Source organism: Condylostylus longicornis, unplaced genomic scaffold (genome assembly GCF_029603195.1).
Source record: "Condylostylus longicornis isolate FDR11 unplaced genomic scaffold, ASM2960319v2 ptg000121l, whole genome shotgun sequence".
Taxonomy (NCBI): Eukaryota; Metazoa; Arthropoda; class Insecta; order Diptera; family Dolichopodidae; genus Condylostylus; species Condylostylus longicornis.
Genome location: NW_026578089.1, coordinates 6250 through 32432, shown reverse-complemented (window position 1 = coordinate 32432; position 26183 = coordinate 6250). Strand labels below are relative to the sequence as shown.

General features: G+C 26.8%; 1 long non-coding RNA gene across 1 annotated transcript; it reads right to left on the bottom strand.

Annotated features, from left to right (window-relative positions):
- Positions 1 to 11316: 11316 nt before the first annotated feature.
- Positions 11317 to 26031, bottom strand: LOC129614828 (uncharacterized). Its single transcript, XR_008697407.1, has 4 exons — positions 25966 to 26031; positions 19231 to 19487; positions 16454 to 16546; positions 11317 to 16379 (listed from the first exon to the last, which is right to left on the bottom strand). It is a non-coding gene; the product is annotated as an uncharacterized LOC129614828 (long non-coding RNA).
- Between the last annotated feature and the right edge of the window lie 152 nt (positions 26032 to 26183).

The window sequence follows — 26183 nt, the reverse complement described above, 5'->3', positions numbered from 1 at the left end:
ACCGGTTAATAATTTGGTTATAGAGCAGAATCTAATTCTGTATCGGCAAACCTTGACTTGCGACCTAAGAGCCAATACATTTCTTTATATTTTAATTCTAAATCTCTATTTCTCTTCTCTTCTTAACATGTTCCTTCCATTTTAGCTTGATATCCAGTGTCATTTCTAGATATTTTGCCGCATTTTCCTTGCAACATTTACCCCATTCAAATTAACACGTGGGGGGTTTACAAGAATTTTATTTGTAGAATTTACTTGTGAAGACTTAGTCTCATTTACTTTTATTTTCCATTTTTTTGTCCAAGCATCAAAATTATTGCTTGCCTGCTGCAACTTTCTTGTGACGTCGTCAATATTGATGCTAATGCCATAATTGCAGTATCGCCATCATACATATCCACAATTGTGTTTTTTATTTGAGGCACATTTCTTGTAAAGAGTAGATGTACTATTGGACCCAAAATACTGCCGTGAGTCACACCTGCTTTTATTTCTTTAAGTGTGGAATAGTCCCCCTCCTGTTTGACTTTAAATAATCTGTCGGTTAAATAAGAAGACAGAATATTTACATATTGCTTTGTTAATATTTTTCCTAGCTTGTATATTAATTCTTCGTGCCAAACCTTGTCAAAAGCCTGTGCCACGTCTACAAAAATTGTTCCTCAAATTTGCTTTTGTAATTCTATGAATTTTAATTGTAATATTTGTAATTCTATGAATTTGATCTAAGAATGTCTTGCTCTAAATCCAAATTAATGGTTCGGAATTAATGACCTCTTCTTAACTATAGGTCCCATTCTTTTCAGTAATAGCTTTTCAAAAAGTTTCCACAAAATTAGTAGCCGAGGTTTTGGTATCATTATAACTTCTGTGAACTTCCAAGTTAGGAACATATTTTAGGCACATATTTTGACCTTAATGCAGAATTCATTAAAAAATTCAACATTGTTGTACATTTTTTTAATAATTGCTTCAGTATCTCAGAGGTAATTAAATCATAACCTGGTACTTTCCTTGACTTTAAACTTTTTATTTCTTCCACTATTTCTCTTTGTGCAAATGTAGCGATAACGTTTTCTGTACTCACGTTTCCCATTGAAATATTTATGTTTGAGTGTCTGTCATTTGGCCTAAAACTTTGCTCAAGATGATCTGCAAATATTTCAGCCTTATCCTTATTTTTTATTGTCCATTTCCCATCCTTTCCCCTAATAGAGGGGACATGTAAAATTGGCGTTTTAACATTTTTTTTCATCATAAGGAACAACTTTCTTTTTCGGTTGACAAATTTTTAATGTAATTATCAAATGAATCTTCTTTTGTCATAATATTTTTCTTTTTAGATTCTGAGTGAGTCGATTGAGTGCAGTTTTATCTGCCGGATCTCGTGAGTTTTGCTATATACGTGTAGCTCTTCTCTTTTTGCTTATCATATTCAGTATTTCACTTGGGTAAGTCATATCGCGGATTTACACTCATATTGTTTTGTATTATTCCAGGAAGCGCTTTGTATGATTTAATTAAAATTCTCTTCCTCAGAATTCCAATCATCTTGGATTTGTACTTTAATTCTTAAATTTATTTTATTCTCTATCTCTTCCTTAAAACTAGTCCAGTCAGTGGATTTATTAATTAATATGGGCCTATTTTGTTTCTTCGTAACTGTTTAACATAACTGCAGAATGAATCCGAATCCAAATCATAGCTATTTTCTAAACTAATGAAATTTGGCGAGGTTTTCTTGACAATAAAGAAGTCTAGCAGATCTGGTATCTTATTTCTATCACATGGGCAATATGTTGGTCTTCCAGAGGATTGGTAGTGATAACCAATCTCTTTAATAGCTTTTCTTAGCTCTCTATCTCTTGTTTAGGTCAATCTAGAACCCCAATCAATATGTTTGGCATTATAGTCACCTCCCAGAATAAACCTTTCTTTAAGGAGATTCAGGAAATCTTTGAATGAACCGCTCTTTATAACACGTCCCGGAGGGCAGTAAAGTACACCAACATCCAAATTTTGTTTATAAGACTCTATTTGTACAGCAACAAATTGTCTCTTTCTACTTTACTTATTAAATTATGTTTTATATTATTCCTTAACAAAATAGCGCAACCATTTTTTGGTTCGATGCGCCGCTCTATATTATATGTAAACATTTATTTGCTGTTTTAAATGTGTCTCTGTTACTGAACATATATCAATATTTTGGGTCCTTAGAAATATTTTTAACATACGTTTTTTATTAAGAACGCCATTTGTGTTCCGCGTCGCAATTCTTATTTTATCTTCGTCCATTATTTTTTATTCTTTTTGGCGTACATTCATAAACGTTATCATGCTTGTCTTCTAATATGTTCAATCTCAATGAGATTTCGTTCATAGTTTTTATCATATTTTGTATCATTTGCATTATATTTATATTGCTTTGCCACTTACAATTCACATGGAGACATGTGAATTCTAAGTGGTGTTAATATATTTTTTTTTTGCATTTTAGTAACTGTGTTGATTTTTGTACGAATATTTTTTTAATTATGAGTTTTGAATTACAATTTATAAGTACAATTTATGTTGCACAATATACGAGTATATATATATATATCTGTACACTGTACGCATAAATTACAATTGATTTTATTCTTCTCATAGGCATTTTCTTAATTTAATTATAGAGTTTAAGTTTATTGTAATTTAAATATTGGTTATTAAAAAATATTCGCAAATAATAAAAATAAATAGTTTCAATACTATATATCAGACATAAAAGTTTAATTACGGAAAATTTTTTAAGTTTAGAAATAAACACATAATTTTCAAAATTAAAATGAAGTGAATTTATTTGCAGATTGAAAAAATTCCAAATAAATTGATAAAATAATATATGTATTTATTTTTAAGAATAATGCTTATTTAGCTAATATTTCAAGCGTATGAAGTAACGGAAAAAATACAAGTTTACAATGACATTCTAAACATATTAGCTTACATTTAATAGCGTTCAAAGAATATAATTCTGGTTTATTAAAAATTTCTTTTGATGCATATATGTATGTTTATATATAACAACTTATATTTAACGTATGTCCTAACGTATGTCTCATTACCCTAACTCAAGAAAATACGTATTAGAAAGCTAGACATAGTAAGCGATAACGCTAGCACATTTTGTTGGAAGGTAGAAGAAATTTCCATACACTTTCCAGGAGAGTGACAAAAACAACCTTTTCGGGAGTGATAATTTTCAGGGAGTTTTATTTTCAGGGAGGGATGCTCATTTAAAATTAATTTTTTATTCATTTTCGCCACTTTAGCAATTTTTGTTCATTGAACTAATTTTCTTTTATTATATTTCCGAAACTCGATGTTTTTCCAATACATACTTGCTTTCAAGCTATACACTAAAGTTCTCAAACTCCTCAATAATTACATTTTTGCTTGATTGGAAATATTTTTATTTATTTATTTTTCTTTTCTAGATTTGTCATAATAATTTGACTTATTTAAACTTAATTAATTTATATAATTTGTTAACCCAAATATATAGGAAATCTTTATAAATCCTTATTTATTCATGTATGTATATATCATGTACATATTTGTAATACATGCTATGTATACAAAGTATAAAATAACATGTTTCCTAAACCTACACTTTTATTTATTATAAATGATTACAAAATTCCTTAATTTACAAACGAAAGATACAAAATATATTATGTATATTTAATCTACTTTGCAACCAGAAATAAAATAATATATTCTCCCATTATACATGTTTCAGATAACAAAGAAACAAATCTGATTTTATTCCTCTTCTTAAAAATAAAGTTTTTTGGAAAAATGCTTCAGTCTGTGTTGAGCTGTATCCAAAAATTTTTATTTCATTTTCTTTATGGCTGGCATGTAACATACATACAATCTTATTTTGTTTAGTCATAAACCACATCTTTTTTCTTGTTTGTTAACATAATCAGAATATTTTTGAAACTCTTTTTGAAGAAGCTTTGTGCTTCGATACTATTTCACATTTAAGCTTTGGATAAATAATTTATTTCACAGCGCAAAAGAAGTTTAGAAAATGTTGAAAAACATCCGGTTTTAAAAAGTCTTTTAAAATTATTGCTCCTAAGTACATTAAAAACGTTCGGAATTCTAATCCTTTCCAGAATTTTAAGCAGTCTAAGGGCCGCACAGTGCGATGAATTTGCGTTGGAAAAATTTCATTGTACTTTATTAAAAATTGGGAAACATTTTTTATGTCACTACTTGAACATTTTGCATCATAAGTGTACATCCCAGTAGTCCAAATTGTTATAAGTTTTTTTATTATCACCAAATCCAATAAATGAAGAGAATCCACTTTATGAAGTCCTCAACCATATTTATGGGTAAAATTTCTAACGGACTTGTCTCTTTAAGGTGATCAATATCTTTCCGGTTACGAAAATCTTCATCTGTTCGGAGGCTACAATCAATTCTTGGGAAACTAATTCTGTTAAATTCATAATCTCCAATAGTTGTACATTTAGTACAACCATGATATGAATTAAAATTTACAATATTTATGAAATATAAAGAAATACATATTAACATTAGAATAAAGAAACGTTAAATTTATATCACTTTTACCTTTAACAAATGCGCGTGCAGGTGAATAACATACGAAACACATAACTTTAACAGACACTTTGTGATTGTTTAGTAACAATCCATTTTCATTCAAAAAGGATATTTCTGGAATTGCTGTTTACTTTCGCCACAAAAAATTCCCGCTGTTATCACTGGCGAGTTTGGTAACTCAAAAATAGAACAGAGAATTGGCCAGAACTCTGTTTTTGAACTATTGGCTATTGATAAACCATCAATATTAACAATTAAAGAAATTTCACTTACATTACCACTGGCTTCTTGCAAAATGTTTACCAAGTTTTTTTTTATATTATTATGCCAGTATTGTCCATTACCAATATTTTTTATACTTTCAATATTATTCGGTGTATTGAGTAAGGTTTTATTATTCTTGGATAAAAAATTATTTCCATGCCGTTTCAGTACTATATGAAGATCTGATAAAGCATTGTGGGAAATATTATTTTTGAGTGCCCAAACTCGTAAGTCTTCCACAAAATTAATTTTTCCTTCATAATTTTCAAAATTTAAATTTTCTTCCAGCCCTTGATTAAAATCTAATTTCGTGCGTTCCATATCCTCAGGAACATTAAAATTTTCGGAACTATCAGAAATATTACCCATATTTTCATTTTCAACAAAATCTTCTGAAGTATCAGAAATATTGCTACAAGTGTCGTAATTTTTTCTTCATTCAGATTTACAATAATTTCGTCGACTTGTAAACGATGTTTTTTAAATCTCCTATAGAAAGTATTGTCTTGAAAAGACGTTTTCGCGGCCGAGTTGAATACATTTTTTTAATATTATCGAAATTCAAATTTACTTTTTTATTGAAAAAAAAATTCGCGCGGTATATACTTCTCACATATATAAAGTAAATTTCGTAAATGTGATTATATGTATATATAAAGGCACACGAGTGAAACATTTCCACCTATAAAAGAAATTGTGTTGTTGAGTTTTTGTAACATTTCTTACAATGTTACAAAAAACATAAAGGCATTTGGGCCAATAAAGGCATTTCTATTATTTACACATTGTTACTTTATTGTAGCATTTTTTAACAAAAGTGAAACACTGACGGTGATTGTGTTAGTTACACTTTCTAGATTGGAAAATTTCCTAATTGGAAAAATTAAATTACTTTTATCCTAAAATTATTAAAACACAAATGTCGTACTGACGTTTTTGTGTAAAAAAATGTGTTTTGCAACATGAAGGTACAAATTTCTCCTTGGGATATTACTATGCAGCTGAAACCAAAGGCGGCTATTCCAAATGCGTTCAACACTTCGGATATGGTATTTAAGTTGGGTGTTCAGTGGTTTACGCAGGATATCAGTTAACACTAATAATAAAAATAATTACAATAGTAATAATAATATGAATAAAGATAACCTAATACGTAATCCCAAAGTCTTTTGGAAGTTCATAAACCATAAGAGGAAAAGTGATAGTTATCCAATCTTCTTGAAATTTGACGAGAATACAAGTAATAATTCCCAAATTATTTCTGAATTTTTTTGTAACTTTTTCGCGGAATCTTACTCTTTTTCATCTTTTCAATTAAATGTCGACAACTTTCGGCACGTTGATAACTATCCTAAAACTACCTTTACAAATTTTGTCACGAACTCTTTTGCGGTTGAGAAATATCTTTCTAATTTGGGTTCTAGTCCTTCTCCTGGACCAGATTGAGTTCCTGAGATTATTTTAAGCAGGTGCTGCTCTTCTCTGGCGCCCATCTTAACCTTAATTTTTAATAAGTCTTATTCATCGGGTATTTTCCCGTCCGTATGGATGAAAGCTTTCATTAGGCCTATCCATAAGAAAAACAATAAAAATGACGTGTCAAACTATCGTCCTATAGCCAAACTGTCGGCTATTCCCAAGGTTTTTGAGTTGATACCATATGACAATATTTATTTCCATTGTATGCCATTCATTAGTGCGCGTCAGTATGGCTTCTTGAAAAAAGAAATCCACGGTGACTAATCTAGTGGAAGTCACGACAGTTTTCTCAAATAATATGGAAAATGGGCATCAGATGGACGTGATTTACACAGACTTTAGCAAAGCCTTTGACATACCACCACATGAAATTATTATTTTAAAATTGAAACTCTTAGGATTCGCTGACAACTTCTTAGCATGGATAAAGTCATATCTCTGGCAGAACTTACAGAGCCCTCTTCCGTTCAGTAATTTCCTTGCCTCTTTCGTCTAATTCTGGTGTACCCCAGGATAGTCACTTAGGTCCATTGCTGTTCATAATTTCAATTAATGATGTTGTTTCGATGCTAACGCACAGTGGGGTATTAATATATGCTGATGACATGAAAATTTAAAAAAAAAATAAGCTTTACAAATGAAACGTTGTGTCTTCAGAATGATCTTAACCGCTTCTAAGGCAAATGTGCAGAAATGTGCTACTCTAGGCAAAAACGGCAATTTTTTACAAACTATACTATGAATGGCCAAGTTCTTAGTCGAGTTGATTCAATAATGGACCTGGGTGTTTGCTTCGATAGCAAGTTATCATTTATAAACCACTATAATCATATCATATGCAGATCAATCTCGATCAAGTTAGGTTTCATTAAACGCTGGTCAAAGGAGTTTAATGATCCTTATATCTTAAAATCACTCTATACATGCCTGGTCCGTCCTCATCTTTAATATGCTTCACAAGTATGGTCACCCTATTACGATATACATATTAATAGTATCGAGTCTGCGCCTTCTTCCTTCGGAGGGCCCCACCATTCTTCCACTTTACGAGCACAGACTCAAATTAATTGACCTACATACTCTGGGTAAAAGACGTGATGTCGCGGATTTGTTGTTCATTTTTCAGCTTATGAAAACTGACTTAATCTCCCCCGACATTTTAAATAAAATTGTGTTTAATTCCAACCTTAGGTCTCGTTCCCCGGATGAAAAGGAACAATTTTCATAGGATTAATTATGGGAAACATGAACCTGTCAGCAGAATGCTCCGTTTATGCAACAAACACAAACACAGACTTGACTTTTCACTGAAGAAAGACACGATGCAAAAGGTTCTATTTACTTATAGTTAAGTATACGCCTTTGCTTTATTTTAACAAATTCTTGTTTTAGCTTTTCATTGTCTATATTCATATTTAATGGAATATTATTACTAATAAGTTTTATTTTGTATAATTTTTAAATTTAATTTTTAAGTCAAAACTTTGTTCTGTCTAAAAAGTATGTATCTGTATATTCATTCTGTAATTTTAAGTTATGTAACATGTTTGAGCTAAACATAAATAAATATATAAATAAATATTATTTAATAAGTTTATCAAAGCAAAAAAAAAAATAAGAACAAGAATAATAACAATAATAGTAATAATAATAATAATAATAATAATAATAATAATAATAATAATAATAATAATAATAATAATAACAATAACAATAATAATATTAATAACAATAATATAGTGGATATTCTAATTTTGTTCGTGTGTGTACCTATTATGGTGGTAGCTATGCGTCCATAGCTAGGTTTAATACTGGTAGTCCTCCCCAGTTGGGGTTCCTTCAATCCTCCCACAGAAATTTGTAAATCCGTTGTTGCTTCCTATAATTCGCTTGATTAAAAATTCTGTTGCGGAGGGCGATAATACTTACGTACTTTCTCGGTTTAGAGGTCAAGTGATTTACGATAATGTGAAACTGTACTTAGCCTATTTACATGACGCGGCCGATCACATGCACCATGATGGAAAGAATAACTGAGCATAAAGGTGCTTGTTCAGAGTGAGGGTTTACCTTCGGATTAAGATGCACTGTCGAGAATTTTTAGGGGATATCACCTGATCCTTAATGTGACTTTTGATATGGTTGATAAGGACTTAGCAAAGTATCGTAGCCACATGAAGAGTAGGTGCATTGACTATTTGTAGAGAATAAAGGAGTCCAATAATAGGTTTTTTCGTCCCTTGCTCTACTCCGGCTCAAAGCAGATTGGTTGAGTTTGGTGATGGCTCAGATGTTGCCGGGTTCGTCCCTGGGTCCTCGTATAAGTGTTTGTTAACCTTTCCTCCGATAAGAAGATCTGGGATGAGTGTTTAAATCTATTTTTAGAACGTTTTTGGACGTTCAAGTCGTTCTAACTTGGAGATATTTGTGCCTTCATATTCTGTCTTTAGAAAAGACCGTTACGAGTCGGACCCTACTGACGTTGGTCAGCACGGGCAGCGAAGTGAGGAGAGAGTTCTAATTGCTGTTAGGAATGGCTTTTGCGCTAGCTTTTTTCCGGTATTAAACTCGGAATTCCTTAAAATCATAGTCGTAGTTAATTGTTACAAACTGTGAGGACCAAATTTGATTAGAGTGCCCATGACGGCGAACCTTATATGGACCCGATTGGTCTACTTAAATGGTAACTTTTAGTAGTTGTAGTAGCTTGCCGTTCATCTGTCTTGTCTTCATTTTTGACAAGTTCGGGTGTGTCTCAGGGAAGCCCTTTGAGGCCATTGTTATTTTTTATTTCTATGAATAATGTGCTCGAAGTTGGGAACTAGTGGGTTTCTTATTTATGCTGATGATATGAAAATTTTTAAAATGATTTCTTTATTAGCTGATTCTCAAGCACTTTAGAATGACTCAAATAACTTCTATGAATGGTGCTCATTCCACAATTTAAAGTAAAACGTAAGCACGCAGAAAGTGCCCTTTTATGACAAATTATTCTTTTAATGGTGATGGTCTAAAAAGGATTTTCGCTTTTAAGGACATGGGAATTTACTTCAATTCTAAATTTTCGGGAGACAAGTTCCTTGTTGGGTTTCATTAAGCGATGTTCGAAGGATTTAAATGACCCTTACACATTAATAATCTCTTTATTCCCGCCTTGTACGCCTACATCTTCAATACGAAGCGCAAGTTTGTTTTCCGATTCACGACGTTCATAGGAACAGAATTGAGGCTATTCAAAAAAATTTCTTGATATTCGCTCACCGTCACTTTTCTTGGGAAAATCCCCTAATCTTGCCCCCTTACGTTTATTTTTCTTATTTTGAAGTCGGAGCTCATATTGCCCGACATTCTGAGCGAAATTGTCATCAACACTAATGTGAGATCTGGCTCGACAAATCTTATTGCGGTATCCTTTCATAGGACTAATTATGGTATGCATAAGCTGGTAAACAGAATGCTGCGTCTTTGGAATAAATGTATGTATTATCTTTAAAGAAGCACCTTTGTAAACTTGAGAACTAGATTACGCTTTTTTTTATTTATTTCTTTTCGATTACTACGATTTGACTTTAATTTGTTAATAATAGGTCTCAATTTTGTAGTGTGACAAAAAAAAAAGATATGCATATATATGTAATTATTAAATCTAACTAAAAATATGTATAATTATAATTTGTGATATGTATAATTATAGGTCCTATTTTAAGTTTTCATTGTAAAAAAAAAATTTCTAACCTAATGTATGCATTATTTTATGAAATGTTTGAGTTCAACATGAAGAAAAATAAAAAATAAAATGTATGTAAGTATCCAACAATTTAAATAACAACAAACGTTCATAATATCTAAGTAGCGTTCGAACTAAATTTCGCGCATTTTATAAACTGAACTAGAATAAAAAAAACAAATTGTAGATGTATATATGTATGTACATATACTTATGTATATGATACGTAGAGGTATTTTACATTGGCATATACATATGTATCCATTTCATGTACAATGTATAGGCAACTATATGCGTGTAGTATGTTCTTTAAATTGAAGTTAAGGGGCTCCATAATAGAATACTGAATTACCACTTTCATATCTTACGTCTCTTTTTGAAATTTCTTTTAATGACATAATATATATGATATTTATATAATTGCCTTTCGAGGTAAACATACATGAATAAGAATATATTCGTTTTCAGAAATCTAGTGAAAGTTTTAAGAAACATCACAATATAAAAACGTAAGTAGTTAAACTTACTTTTTCTATTTTATCTCTATCAATTATTGTGAAGGCTATTTTGTAGATGTATACTATTTTTCTAAAATGCTTCTTCTAAGTACACTTTAATTTGATTTTTTTTAATTTCTATGTTCAATTTCATATGAACTAAATATGAATACAACCTGTACTTCAAATGCTTTATTTAAAAGTTGTCTTGAAAATAGATAGCTTAAAAATAGGTAATTGAAATTTCATACGTACATAGATCTTTACTAGAAACTTATTTTAGTAGAAGAAAATTTTTACCTACCTCCCCTGTTCGCATCCCCCCCCCCCCCTTAAAATGCTATTTTTGGACTACTTATTTTAAAGAAATCATAAGCATTTTTCAAATTTTGTTAACGCAAAAAAATAGAGTCGACCTTTTTTTGATAGAAGACTAATTATGATAGACTAGTTTTGATAACAAAAGTAATGATTGGTAATAAAGTTAATAAACTGAGCTTTAAATATTTGGGAAATAAAAATTTACGTTACATAGAATGAAATTAGTTTTTATATTTCGATAACAGAGATTTATTTTTTGTTTCAAATTGTATTTATGTACATGTATATTATTTGTTATACTTATGTGTTAAAATATATGTATATATATATATATATATATGTATATATATATATATATATATATATACAAACTATATATAATATATATATACAAATTATGTAGAGCATATATAACTATGTGTACGTTTATACGTGTGTATGTATAACTCATATATCTAAAATATTCATATATATTTAAATATATATTTACACATATCAATGTAAATGTTATCTTTGTTTTTACATTTATTTTTATGTATAATTTGTTATGCTTATGGTAGAGTTTAATACTTATTTTAATTTTTTTAATAAACTTAAACACATTTTTCAAAAAGAATTTCACATTTCATCTATAAGGTTTTATTAATCAATAAATTAAATATTTTTATATTACATTGCAATTACAGTTTTTATATATTTATTATTTTTATTTTTTTATATTGAATATTTTTTATCTCGTTACATTTTGTAATTTTAAACTAGTTTTATTTAATAAAATTTCCTAAGTTTTTGTTTTGTTCTTTTAACGATTTTAATATTCTTGTAAGTTTTATAATATACAATTTAATTATATAAAGAAACAATGCATGCGTATATAAGAAACATCATTATCATTATTTATTATTACATTATTATTACATATAAATTACGAATTCGTTTAGAACTATATTTAAAATTTTATGTTACTTTTGCTCTATATAGCTTAACTTCAAAAATAACTAACTTGAAATTATTATTTTGTAGTATATATATGTAGTATATAATGTATGTATATGTAAGACATTTTCGTAACGAAATCAATTGTTTTCTTATTTACTTTTAATGGAATCAAAAACTTAAACTTTATTCATACTATATACTATTAATATGCTGTAACGAAATTTTAATTTAATAACTACGCGGATAAAAAAATCGAAAATCATTTTAATCACAAAGGTGATTGAAGGAAATTTACATGGACTTCATTGTTGATTTTTTAAATTAAAATTTTCAATATGATAAGTTTCTTATGTGAAATTTTATTGTTTTATGTAATTTTTAATAATTTATTTTTTATTTTAATTTTATCTATGCCTGTAAAATTTTTATATACAATTAAGATTGAAATATTCAATTATATATGTGCAAATGGTATTATAAATAAATATCCATTCGTTTTAGTAGTTTACTACATTTTTACCATCAATTAAATTTTATGTATGTAAATACATATGATATAAATTAATAATGAAATTAATATTAATATAATAATGAAATTAATATATCAATATATTAATACTAGTTTTATATAAAATATTTTAAATAAAAAGATAAAAAATATTCTTTTCATACAATCATAATTGGTATTGCATTAGTAGTAATTCTCTTATTCGTATTCTTTACTTTTACAATCATAATTGTAAAAATAAAGAATAGAAATAAAAAAAACAAACTAACAAAATATATATCATTAAAATATATTATGTAATAATTTAAAGTCATTTTGAACACAATTTGTTAGGTTGTGTTATAATTATACATTCAAAACGATATAGTACTAACTAGTTGTGTCTTATAGAGTTTGTCAATTTTGGAATATAAAAAATTAAATTATAATTATTGACACTATATTTTTTTGTTCTTTTTTATACTATACTTAAATCGAGGCGATATGTAGCATTCGGCTGTCAAAATTAAGTATTGTCCCTAAGATATAATAAAATTGTGGTTGTAATGTTTGGTTTTGGTTGTTATAAATATAAATATAATCATTTGTAATAAATGTCAAGTATAATGAAAATATAGATTAAAATTGGCTTTGATAAAGGGTAGAATCGGAAAGTATGTAATCAATCCGAGATTGAGAATCATCTTAAAAGCATGTACGAAACTGTATCGATTCGGTAACACTTATAAAATTTGATATTCGAAAATGTCAATAAAACACATCGTATATGCGTATTATATTAAACCAGTTGTGCATCAATTTTTTTGTTATTCTCTATATTGATGCAAAATTTTATTTTAAATAAAGTTAATAATTATATAACTTTATTGTTTTCTATTATATAACTAATAAAATTAATAATTTTTTGATGATACTAATTTTTAGTAATGAATTTCCTTTTATGAATTTCTAGTAATAAATTACCTTAGAAGAGTGAAAATTGGATCATATTAATATTTTCAGATGACTTATTATATTAAAATCTCCAAAACAATTTTTAAATAGGTTTTGAAAACATAATCATTCATTAAAACACTAAAAAACACAACACTTAGAAAATGTCCAAAAAAAGTCAAAATAATACCTTTTGTTTGCATCGACGCTGCATCGATGAACATTTTTCATTACTTTCCGATTATACCCAGATTGATTTGCATTTTTCAAACGAAAATTATATTTTTCGAACTAAGGAAAGTTTCTTCGTTTTCAAAAAGTGTTTTTGAAAAATATTCGGAAAATAATAAATCTTATTTTGTAAATTTCTTTGGTTTTATAATTTATAATTTTATTAATATATTTAATTTAATAAATGTCGCTTGAGTCATTTCATACTTCAAATTCAATACTAATATTTTTCAGAAAGGTTCAGAACTTGTACTGGACTTGTGTATATGTTATATATATATTGCACTTTGTAAGAGTTAAATGCTAATTATTTTTGAATTTGTATTACAGTTGTTACAAGAACTTATAAAAACACAAATTAAAAAATATTGTAGGCTTATAACTGAATTTTTTTAATATATACAATCAATTGTAACATCCTAAATTGAATATTTTTATTAAAAAATTATTAAAAATCACATAAGTTTGTATTAATCATTAGTAAGTTATATTTAATAAACAATTTTATTACTTTATAATATTTTTATATTATTATTATTTTTATTAGACTACGTTAGATTAAATTTTAAAAATTTTTTAACAGTATATAGTATTTTTTGGGCTTGAATGTGAACAAAGTTTTATAATAACTTTTTGTAATAAAATAATGTTTATATTTAAAGAATATAATTAATGTACAGTTTATTTATGTAACAAGTAATAACCGTTATTATCTACATATGTATATGCGTTTATATGTGTGTTTGTTCATGAATATATATATTGCTTATTTAGTCTACGCAAATGTTATATACACACACATATATGTATTTGTATATATTGAAATATATGTATATGTATGCATATATGTATGTGCAAATAATGTGCAAATAAGCCTATAATTATGTCAGGAGAGCAAAAATAATATAATATTGGCAACACTTTTATTTTCACATTTGAATTTTATTCTGATTTTAATTGAGAAATAACTTATATTTGGTGATACCTATTTTACATCAAAATTATTTAAATTATAAATTATTTTATTTAATATATTGATTGATTAATTTTTATTCTTTATTACATAATTTTTTGCTTTAACAATTAATTACATCTGGGTCCAGAAATTAATAAATTTCATTAATCGAAAGTTTGTTGAAAAGATATCTCATTCACATAAATAACTTATTTTAATGGAAATATATATAGGTACACATTTTTGTACACATAAATATATAGGTACACATAAATAGTGTTTTTGATTTTTACGTTACTTTTCTAAAAATACATTTTGACATTATTAGTGTTATTTCGTTATACTATTTATTTGTGTAGCTATTAATTTACATATGAACGTCCGGAGCTCAATAGTTCATCGGCGATGAAATCGTGGTCGGTTCAGACTAAGCAGAACTTTTCAACATTTTCACTTTAAGTTATAGATACTAAAAATTATTTTTTCTTGCTTTTTTCGTCACAGGTAGAGAATTGTTATAAAGTCCTAAGAGCTATGTTTTCAGGAAAGTAGCTCTAATTTTTTTTTTAAATTATGAATGCTTGTGTTGAAAATTTTTTAATGTGCATCTCTTATATATTGCTACACGGAAAAGATGAGGTCATACTATACGATTAGAGCAAGAAATGCTAATGCCATGGTATCCTACTTTGAAAATAGGTATGAAGCCACAACGTGCTATATAGTTACTTATAGACTACATTAAGAAAATTCTCAATTACAGTTCATTCGTAGGCTAATTATATTAATGATATTAATATTATATGTAAATATTTTTATATCCACATATTTTGTCATGGATATGCATTTTTGCTACATATTGAACGTATATGCATATTTAAATTATGTGAAATATATTTATGTATGTGTTATTAATATACATATTTATTCATTGAAAGTTTTTTAAATATTTAGAAATATAGGTATTTTGTAAACAAAAATGGCTTGAGTACAAAATTAAAGAATATTAGAAGCTAATAAAGTAAAAATCATTTAGCAACGGACGAATTTTTGAGTAATATTTACTTCTCTGAAACTTCTTGTGGGCAAATAGAATTAACAAAATTTCAATTAGTATTAAGAGTGAATTATTTTGAGTAGAAAATTTTGAATAGAAAACTTTTAGTATAGCATATTGTTTTTTTAAAAGAAAAAAATAAGGCTCTAGAAAAACTCTTATAAAGTTTTATATTAGTGAAATTTAAAAACGGTAAGTCACAAAATTATAATAAATAGTGAAACTATAATTAATTAGCCATGACTGCATCTTTTTCATATTGTAATACACAGCAGAGTTCCTTAATGAAAATTTATCTGATGAAATTCATGATCTTCTTGTGTTGCAGCAGTAATAAAATCGTATAACCAAGTAAAGTAAATTGATAGTATATTTGTATATGGAATTTTGTTTCACTTGTATGAATAAGCACAAATCGATTACAGTATCAATATACTTAAAAAAAATTATGATCTTTTATGGCAGACTGTGATTTTTGTTACGATAAGATTTAAGATTAATTTTTTAAAATTATGTTGATAAGCGAATGGATAATATGCAAGCTTATACATAAGAGCACATATCAACTATACGCCTGCATATATTTTAATATACACACATTCAGTTAGGCAATATACATATATAGCTATACATTATAAAGTGGAAACACATTTATAATTTAAATGGGAATGTAAATAATTTCATGCTTCTAATAGTCACTTAAGGTAGTCAATTTGGTTTGCCTAAAGTATGTTTCATATTGTTACAACATTATCGTATTATGATGCGAAATCAATTATAGTGTTTTCTTTATTTTCAGAGGAAGTTGATTTTTCATTCAGTATCTGCTATTATTTCTGCTACTTCTGTAAAAAATTATTATTTATTATAATGTAACATTTAACTTTAATATAAATTAATACAAAGTTAATATACATACATGTTAGCTTACGTAATATTGTGGGGATGCGGAAAATTATTTTTTAAGAATTGGTCGCCAATTAATTGTAGTACTGATCAAGAAAAGTGCTTGCTGAAAAGTATACAGGTTAATTATGTATAACAAAATTATATTCTATAACTTTAAGATAAATAAACTTTGAAAACTGTGTAATTTAAATTTTTGGATGCAGTATTCAATATTTTCAAAATTGGTTTAACTTAAAATTGATTTAATGTGAAAATTGGGCTTAACTTAAAATGGCTTAAAACTTGGCAATAAATTTTTCTAACTTTTTTGGTCAACAGTTTTCGTACACTCATATCGTTGCCAAAAGCTTGGCAACGATATGAATTTACGAAAACCCACCAATTTTGTTATTTTGACGATACGCATTCTTTCTTAGTTTTTTCGGCGTGTTTAATCAAAAGCTATAAACTAATTTCCTCTTGCGTTGTAGTTTTCGAGATTTTCACTATTTTTCGAGATTGGCTCACGTAACTCTTTGATCCAATTTTTAATTATTGTTATGCTCCACGTTGCAATTTTTGATACAAGTATGGGAAATTTCCTCTATGAAAACGTAACGAAATCAAAATTGCATATTTTTTTGTTTAAAATTTAAAAATTTATAATGAATGCATTTCTTATTTAAGAAAAAAGTTGTATGTATGTAATACGCGTACATATTATATGTATATTAAGCTTATAAGCACTTCAACAACGACACGAGTTTTCATTGCCTACAGGTTATTCTTATAACTGAAAACAAGAACAAATTTTTGCTTATTACCAAATTGTAAGCAAGTTTTCTCTTTTTAATTGCAATTTTCTCTTTTTAATTTGTATATTATGTATGTTACATAATATACAACTGCAGAATTAAATTTTATTTTTACATTTTGTAAAGTATTTTACAGAGTTCACATTTTATCATGTGTTGTTAATTTAATATATGTATTTGAAATAAATGAAAAAGTTAAGGCTTCTTTTACGTAATTTTTATAAAATTCAGAACTTCTCTCAAATATTATACCTACCATAAAAAATCATATCGAAGTTTGACCTATGTCATACATGGAAAAAATTTTCATGTAGTACGTTTTGTTTCACGTCCGACTATGCCTCACTAATTTTTTAAGCTCTGGGAAATTTAGTTAAATCCACGTAAAATAAATTTTAAAAATATTAAAAATGAATATTAACAAGCATTTATGAAAATTTAAAAAAAAAATTTTATCGCACAGTAATAAAGGACTAAATATTGACTTTGTTTTTCACAAACACTGGTAAATGGCGGGTGGACCAAAAAAAATTTGGAGCAACAATATATGTATGCATTAATTTTAATGCTTCTACTGTTTTGGTGGGGTTGTCATCAAGACATCTTTCGTCAATTTTCTCTTTTAGGAAGTTTTTTAGGTCTAGCCAATGTCAATGTTGTGTAGTTTTATATATGCAAAATGTCATCCAAACATTCACGTACATTATGTATTTCAATATTTGAAGCACAAAATACTTTATTAAATAAATTTGTTCTTTTCTTTTTTTACCAATTGTCTAAAATATTTATAACGTTTCCATATTATAGCGACATTATCAAATCAATATCTGCTTAACGTTGATTTTAAGTTCCAAGCAATTACACGGATTAAACGGTGGATTAAACTAAGTGTGTACCAATTTGTATACATAAATGCTTGCTTTATGAATATAATATTTCACAAACCCTCATGATTTAATAAAATTTTTGTATGGAGGCAATTTTCCCTGGTCAAAAGCTTCGATATCAATCTCGTCCAACGTTTTCCAAAATGTTATTATCCTAATAACCATAAATTTGTGAAAAATCCCGATTTTTCAAAGTGTTAATATTATAAAAACATTTTTTTGCTAGTTATTTTTTAATATGACCGATAATATTAAGATGCAATTTTAAAATCTATTTTTTTGAAATTATTGTTCATAATTGTTTAAGTTATGGAAAAAAAATATATTAAAAGAATTATTTTGAACATATACGCGCAGTGTGATTATGGAACATAAGAAATTTTTCATATTGTGTAGGTAAAGCAGCCAAGAGATGTTTTATGATAGAATTACACTCATCCCTCGCTTAAATGAAGCTCGTTATACTGAATTCAAAAATTAAACCAAAAGTTAATTTTACGGAAAATTTTTAAAATGCAAAAAAAATTAGTCTAAAAAATTACAATTTTTATAAAAAAACTTATTTCTAAGAATTTTTTTGTTTATATATGCATACATATGTGTATATTAAATATTATGTAGATACATAAAAACCACTGTGATTGTATAGGTATGTACCCTAATGTTTTATATGAAACAGAGATCAGAGAAATATTATGCAAAGAATTTACGGAAGTTGATTCTTGCTGTCTAATGTTATAATAATAATAAAGTCTTACTAAATTTTGGCAAATTAATAAAAAATATATGTACCTACATATATATAATTTTAGTTAAAATATTATGTGGTTGTAACGTAATGTAAGTAAAAAGACTTGATTTCCGGACAAAAGTTCCGGAACATATTAGTTCCATAAAAAGGCAGATGAATGAATATAATTTTTGAAAATTTTATAAAAATTAATTAATAAAATATTTAAAAATTTTTAAAAACATGTGAGACTTTTGTAATTTGCAAACAAGTGTAAATTGTATAGTTTGCGGCTACTTTGGAAAATTTTTTATTGAAATATTCTTTCAAAAATTAAGAAATCTAATTATTATTTGAAGATAAAAGTTTAACTTACAAATTTTATTGAAGCCGTTTGAAATTATTTTGTTTTGAGCTTGTTTAATTTCCTTATTTTCCAGTGATTAAGTGTTCTGTTTCTTCTACTTCTTTTAATGTATGCCACTGAGCAATTGGTCTTCGCGGCGAAGCCAGCATATCTGACCAATGTCGTAGCTCTGTACCAGTTGCATTATAACCCAATACACAACGTCCAATAGCCTCAGATGTTCCAATACGATCGTAATCCACGACAGTGACAACCAGTTGTATTTTCTATTGAAGTAGCGTTGTTTTTGTTTTTGTAAATATAAAACACTTTTAATTACAAGAATATAAGACATTACAAAAGAAATTACTTTTTTTGTAACATTTGGTTTAAAATGTTCATCTTGAAAAAAATTGCATTATTTCAATTTTCCAAGTTGGGGATTAAATTTTTGTTCTTTCAGAATTTGTATTTTTTTAAAAAAACTCATTCTTTTTTTTTGGAAATAAATGCTGGTTAGCATGTGAATATGTAAGTTACATATTCAAATATCTAATTGAAATTGAACACATTAAGTAGTTCTGAGTGTTAGACTTATATATTTCATTTATGGATTTTTATGCTATTTTAGATTTATAAACTAACATATTGATTAATTTCAAAAGATTGCTTTTTAGCGTAGTTTTGAATATAAAAAATAAGCTATTTTCGTATTTTGAATAAGCTTATTTCTTCTTTTGTTCAGATAGATTTATACGATATCAAAACAAAAAAAGGACGCGCTAGGGGGCCAAAACTCTTATGAGAGATATTTCCAAATGAACTTCTATATGATACTAAAATTTTTTGATGCAAACCAAGCAAAGTTTTCGTAAATGTATGTGCACCATACATTTTAAAAAGCAAAAAAGGAAAATTAAAGCTTATTCAGTGATATTAATATTAGCCGACTTTGCATATCAGGATAGGGGGACTGATGCCTGCCTGCTTTCAAAGACAAAGCTTGGAATTGTTGATTGTATGTCTGTTTTTTTCTGGGGGGAAAGAGGATTTTTAATCTGACGACGTAGCGTCTAGCTTAGGTTAGAAAGAAGCTTTCGTCTCTTGGATCTGATTTTATGCAGGAACATGAATTAATAGACCTAAACCCACAAACATTGGCTTAGATTATATTCACGGACATTGATCTAGCCTAGTTTTATATAAGGAAGTGACAATTTCCATGCGGGTGAATTTTTAAAATGTGAAGACTAATATTTCGTTAAAGTGTCCGGAAATATTGTCTTAATTTGAAACTGATGTAATATACATTTATAGGGCATTGTATTTAAACTTAGCCTTTGATGTTTTTTAATTTAATACTATTAGATATCCGTTACTGTTAGATACTATTAGGTATTTTGAGTAAGCAGAAGATGTCGGCAAATTCTTGCACGCAGGTTGGAGTCGCAACACTGTGGTAGATGTTGTATGACAACGAGAGCTGCTTCTCGAGGGTTGCAAAGCCTTCTCTGAATGATTTGTTCGATATCATGGTTGTTTGTTCAAATCAACTATTACTTTGCATGAGCAAATTATGATCTAATAAAACTCTAAATAGCTGTTGCTGCGCAATATAAAGAACAGAGAAAATTCATAACAGATAAGACTATAGCTAAGGCGTTTCAAGATGAGTTAATACTTCTTTAATACTGGTATAACCCGTATTGTAGCGCTTTAATTGTTGAGCGCACCATTAGAATGAACTGGCGTACTAAAGCTGAATGAACTTCTTTGAAACTAAACTAATTATTTATAGGTAAAAATTAAATTATTATATAAAAAGTGCGCACGCGACGAATAAATTTGATATGTATAAGAAACAGAAAAGTTTTTTTTTGGAAAGAATGATTTTTCGGAATAAATCTCAATATTTTCAATAAATTATTGTGAACTTGCATTATAAATTTGTTGATTTAATTTTCATTACTACTTTTTGCTCGATTACTTTTTGCTTTGAAAAATTTAAAGGTTTTGTCTTCGATCTTGCTGAATAAATTGTGTTTACTATATCGCGTGACAATCAATAATATTTCGTAGACCGTAAAAAAAACTAAAGATTAAACCGATTAAATAAGCTGGGTATTTTAAATAATTTAGTTTTGCCTTTAAAATTAAAGGCTTTGCTTGAGTACAAAGAAATAGCAGAATATAAAGGAACAGAAGCAAAAAGGGACAATATTATCTAGATGCAGGGTTTGTCTTATACCTGTAATTCAAAGAAAATTAAGAATTATTTAAAATGAAATTTTATCCTTATATTCTAAGCATATTTGTTAATATTTTAATATTAGTTTAAATTAATTTTCATTTAAAAATAAATGTTTTTTTTTATGAATTTTTTTAAAATCTGCTAGTGCCAAATAACAATTTTTAGTACAAATAAAAGCTAATAATATTTGATAAGATTAATTGTGCAATGTTTTAAAACTTGTGATTTGATGCGAAAAAAAAATATGGCAGCATATGCTTTAAAATTGAAAGTAAAGCAAAACACTAATAGTTATAAAAACATTATTTTTGTTTGAAAATGAATGGTGGTCTTATGGAACATGATGTTAAATTTTTTGGGCAACATGTGTTTTTAAAATTCTTTTAAAACGAAATGAGTTTTTTTTCTTCAAATAAAATTTAGCATTTTTTTTTTTGTAAAGATGTATACATGTTTTTCTACCAATAAAATTTTTCGAAAAGCAGAATTATATTTACATATTTACTCTATTTTGTCATGTTTTGATATTTAATTTATGATGTTGATGATCATTATATATTGATTAATTTAACTGAACTATTTTTGTTTTGCATATTTTTGATTTGTATGTTGAAAAAAGTTCAGTAAATACTGGTAAACGAAAATGTATAATATTCAATCCTATTTTTTTTTTAAATTGTATAACTTTTTAGATAATACTTTAAATCTTAACAGCGTGTCTCATTTTTATGGTGTCATCCATTTTACAAGCAATTTATCTTTGAGAGCTTTTGCTTTTATTTTAAAAAATTTTTATTTTTTTGTAGTGAAACTTATACAAAAATTTTCTAAACATAATTTTAACTTTAAAAATGAGAGCCACATCACCTATTACAAAATTTTAAATATAAAAAGTCGATAGAAGTATGAAATTTAATAATGTACAAAAACTTAGTTTTTTTATTTTTTAAGAATACTTTTCTTTTTAAATACTTATGATTTATTTTATTAAAATTTATTATGTATGTATTTGTTTTCTTAAAAATGACTACAAATTATTCTAATTAGTATTTGAAGAGGAAAAAAAATTTAAGATGGTAAAAAAATTAAATTTTAACATTAATACAAATATTTGGTTTTTTACTTTTGCAAAAAGTTTCGTTTGCTGAATTAATAATCTCATTAAATGGAACAGTTCATGTTGATAATCTTTTATAAAAAATATATATATATTTTTTCTTAAATAAACATGTAAACTGCAATAGTATCCAAATCAGAAGACAGTGTCAAAACAATGAACCCAGGTTATACGGTTCATGACGCCGTCGAATATATTGTCAAATTTGCCACAATAATGATGACACCTTTTTTTATTCGATATTCATAAAATGTTCATTAATTTTCGTTTCAACCATTTTATACGCAAGTTGACGTTTTTGCATAAGAAAAACATAAAAATACTTCGTAAGACATGGTATCGTAAAATAAGTGTTTATGTTTCTGCAAAAGACGTAACGGAACGCTCTTACTGAAGTTGAACAATATATTGTTATACAGTTCTTTACATAATTGTACTGTTTTATAATTCACTGTTTACTAATACTACTATTTTAAAATTTCTTCAAGATTAAATATAAAATTTTTGAGGTTTTATAAATACAATAGTTTTTTTTCTAAAGTAATAATATACAAGTTAAAACAAGAGGAAAAGTGTTATAAAGTTCACAAAGAGTATAAAGAGTAAAAAATATATTAAACAAAGAGATATGTCTTAAGAAGAGCATTTGTCTTTTTCAAATTTTTGAAATTTCATTTGCTTTTTTTTCTCTAATTCTATAAACTGAACTTAATATTTTTTATAAACAAAGAAGAGCTAATAAAAAAAAGAAATCATTTTAAATTTCTCTTCGTATTTTTTGTTTACAAAATTGTGCACACTATTTCTTTCTATAGTTCCAGAAAAAGCGGCAAATAAAATTTCAAAAACGTGGGAAAGTGACATGTCTTCTTCAGACATATTTCTTTGTTTGTTTATGATTCATTTCAACTCGATTTGATTCATTTTAAAATATATATTCATATTATATACAAGATAAACTGCTTTTTTATAATTCTTATTTTTCTTTTATATGTCATAGTTAAGCAAATTTATCTCAATTATTAGACTAGTTAATTTTAGGTTTGCTTAAATCTTATTACATAGAAAAAGCGTTAGGTTATTAAAAGAAGCAAAATTGTAACACATTTTATTTGTAAAATGATATACGGGTTTTTGATTATATAACACGTGAAAAGCTAATAACTTTGTTGCTCAACTAAAATCAATATGAAAAAAAGTATTTAACTTTAACAACTAAACAAACAATTCTTGATAAATATACAATACTGCCACATTATGTACCTATATATTATAAAGGGTGAGTCACTAAAAAGTACAATATTATATATCATTGCTTAGGGCATCAAAAATGGGTAAAAATTAGAACAATGGGTTTTTTAGAACTAGTTGTCAAAACTCAACGGTTTTCGAAATGCAGGGATTTTAACGAATTTTGAAGAAATTTTTACTTGTCCAAACTTTTTTGCTTATAATTCCCTCCCTTCCGAAAAAAGGGAGCTTCAAATGAACAGTTTTTGAAAGGGCCATTAAATGATTTTTTACATTTCATTAGGGCCCTTAAAATCTTAACATAGTGGTTTTTATACTGTATCTCATTAGCATAAAGATTTTTGATCGTTGGAGGACTTGAATTAAAGCTTATAAAGGTGGCCAAAATTCTGTAATAAACAACTTTAAACTTCCTGAAATTTTCACAAAAAATTGTAGGGATAAAAAACATTAAAAAAGCACAAAATGGGAAAAATTGGTGATTTTCCAAAGTTCGAATGCATGGTATTCTGAAAGTACATAAAATACAAAATTAAGTAATATGTTGCTTTCAAACGCTTTCAGAAACTGTTCATTTGAAGCCTGTCTGTTTTTTGGCAAAAGCAAGAAAAAAATTCGTGAAAATTCGTTTAAATCTCTGTAGCCCAGAAACCGTTGAGTTTTGACAACTGGTCCCAGGCAAAAATTTTATCCATTTTTAATGCACTAAACAATGAGATATATAATATTGTACTCGATACTTATTCACCTTGTATATGTACATATATTGTGCATTTTTTTTGTGGTTTTGATAAGCAGTAAATACAAACAAGCTGCTATTTCTCAAAATTGTTTTAAGAGATTGTCAAAATTGTCAGAGACTTTCTGAGGTGGTTTTCGGAATTTCCCAAAAATAAATTTTTTTTTTGTGAAGAGATTTTTATGACTCATCAACGAATCTAAGTATTATGCTTTTTTACTTAATTTGTTTTTACTCAATTTTATGTATATGAAAGAATTTGTTTAATTTTAATTTTTTATATAGTCTTATGGAACTTCATTTAAAAAATGCGATACGGCTTCATTAAAAGTTATGAATTTTCTTCAAAATTCTTTACATAATCCTTTAGGTCTGCAATAATAACTTGTAAGTTTTCAGCTATTCTGAGTTAATTTTCGAACTATATATAAAATCGTTTAGGTTTTCAATAAAATTAGTTCATAAACTAGCAAACATAATGTAATTCCATACTTTCATGGAGAACTGATCCAGTAATTTTTAAGAAATAGCATATATAATTTGGTGCTTTTTCTAATTTTTTAACTGGTAATTTTATGATTACTAGAACGATAAGTTTGATTGTTTTTTCTTTAACGGTTCAGGCTTCCTGGAAAGTTGATACGGTTTTATCGGGGAACAAAAAGTTATCTTTTTTTTCGAATATTATAATTTTTTTCATATCTTTTGTATTTTCGGAATGTTAATACTTTTATAAAAACTATGTCGACTTTTTTATAACCTCAAAAATTTTAATATAGCAGAAATGAAATATAAAAAAAATATACATATATAAAATTCCTTACAAGAAATTTTAAAGTGATTCAAATTTTTGCTTAAAAGTGTTATATACAGTAACATAACACAACAAAATATACAGCATATTGAATATTTGAAATTAAAATATACATCAACCACAACAAATAACTTTATGCTAGGTTAATTTCAAAATCGTATGCACAATGTACTAAGGCTTTTTTGAACTTTATAATAGTGTGTTTGTTTGGAAAAAAATTAGTTTACTTAAAAAAGCGTCAATAAATATTGTTTTTAATATTTTTTTAGTGTTTGTTAGTATATATATATATACATTTAAATATAAATTAACGTAAAAATACATGTAAGTTTACATATGTATATATGTATATATAAATATATTTATTTTTTTTCTTGTTTGATTTTGACAATTTTCATAAACGAGGTTTTATTCATGAATACCGTTGTAAAATTAAAAGTGGGATGCATTATATTTGTTTTTTTGTTGTTGTTTTATAGAAAATTACATGTTTAATATGTTAATAAAGGGTTATATTGTTGTTAACTTTTAAGAAAACTTGAAAGGATATTTATTTTTTGTGGTATAGGATAGTATAATACATTCTCGCATACTTGTATTTGTTCAAATGGGACTTCAAATGAGAACGACTCATTGTAGTAAGGGTTGAGGGTGCATTTACAAAAATTGACAACTTACAATCAATTGTTTTAAATTTTAAAAAATCTTTATTCTTAAAATAAAAATTCAAATTGATTTTTTAAACAGAAAAATTTGAAACTGTGAATCGTAAAATCTATTTCTCTGTTACACCAAAACATGATATGTATAC